The sequence below is a fragment of the Sinocyclocheilus grahami genome, unplaced genomic scaffold (assembly GCF_001515645.1).
Source record: "Sinocyclocheilus grahami isolate Dianchi unplaced genomic scaffold, SAMN03320097.WGS_v1.1 scaffold505.1, whole genome shotgun sequence".
NCBI classification, from domain to species: Eukaryota; Metazoa; Chordata; class Actinopteri; order Cypriniformes; family Cyprinidae; genus Sinocyclocheilus; species Sinocyclocheilus grahami.
In genome coordinates, this window is record NW_015505684.1 from 741088 (window position 1) to 742202 (window position 1115).

Below are 1115 nucleotides of genomic sequence, written 5' to 3' on the forward strand. Positions count from 1 at the left end.
AGTGTCCGTGATCTGAAAGCATTCACAAACATGCTGATCTGGCCCCGGCTCCTCAATGATGAGCGTCGTAAGAGACGGGGTGGGTGGCTTTCGGCAGTTATGCTCAATAGGGCTTAATGCCTCCTTCACACTTCCCCTCCCCGGTTCCAGGTGTTAAACAAAAGTGCTCTGAATGGGACACCTCTGGCCTCGGCTGTGGAGACGGGGCTCCGGGGCTCTGATCAAGTTCCCGCCGTGATCGCAGACCGGCTTTTCCATCCGGGCCGGTTTCTCTGGTCCTTCTTTGAGGTTGATTCCTCTGATTGGAGTCAATGAGGGATTACTGGATGTGTTGCAATCAGACTGATGAGATTAACCGGATCAGTGACTTTCATAACAAACAAAAGACAGGAACATTACGAGAGGCCGTATTAAAGCGATTAAACAGACATGCACAATCATAATTCAAGTGCGGATGTGACAATTGACACCTGCCGTACAGTACTGTAGAATGTAGAATAAAATCTGTGCACAAAAACAATAGCAAGGTACTTAACAAATATTCTAAACATTCTCAACAAATTTACAGTGTATTTGACTAGAATTTCTGTAAGTTTTAAATCATGAAATTTAGCACATTTTTATTAAATGATCTATATAATGAGTCACAGGTCATTTTGGCCTATGCATTTGAAATATGGCATAAGACAAATAAACATATAATAATATTTAGTATTTTAGGTTGTAAAATAATACATTTGATTTAAAATGAGAATAATGTTTTAAATTAATATCTACATTTCATTTTATTTTATAGCATATTGATATATACCAGCATATAGTTGTAACTAAAACCATAAAAAATGTTTTCATTGCTTGAAATAAAATATAAATGCATAAAAGTATTTTATTTTAGTAACTTGATGTATTAAATAATTCAAACTGAAATCAAATTTGAAAAAAAAAACCTATTAAAAATTAAACCAATGTTAATGTTGGATTTTAAGGACATTTTAGAGTTATGTTTTATAAAATATATAATAACAATTTGGATATAAAATGAGAATATATTTGAATTTAATATCTACATTGAATATTATTGCATATATATATATATATATATATATATATATATA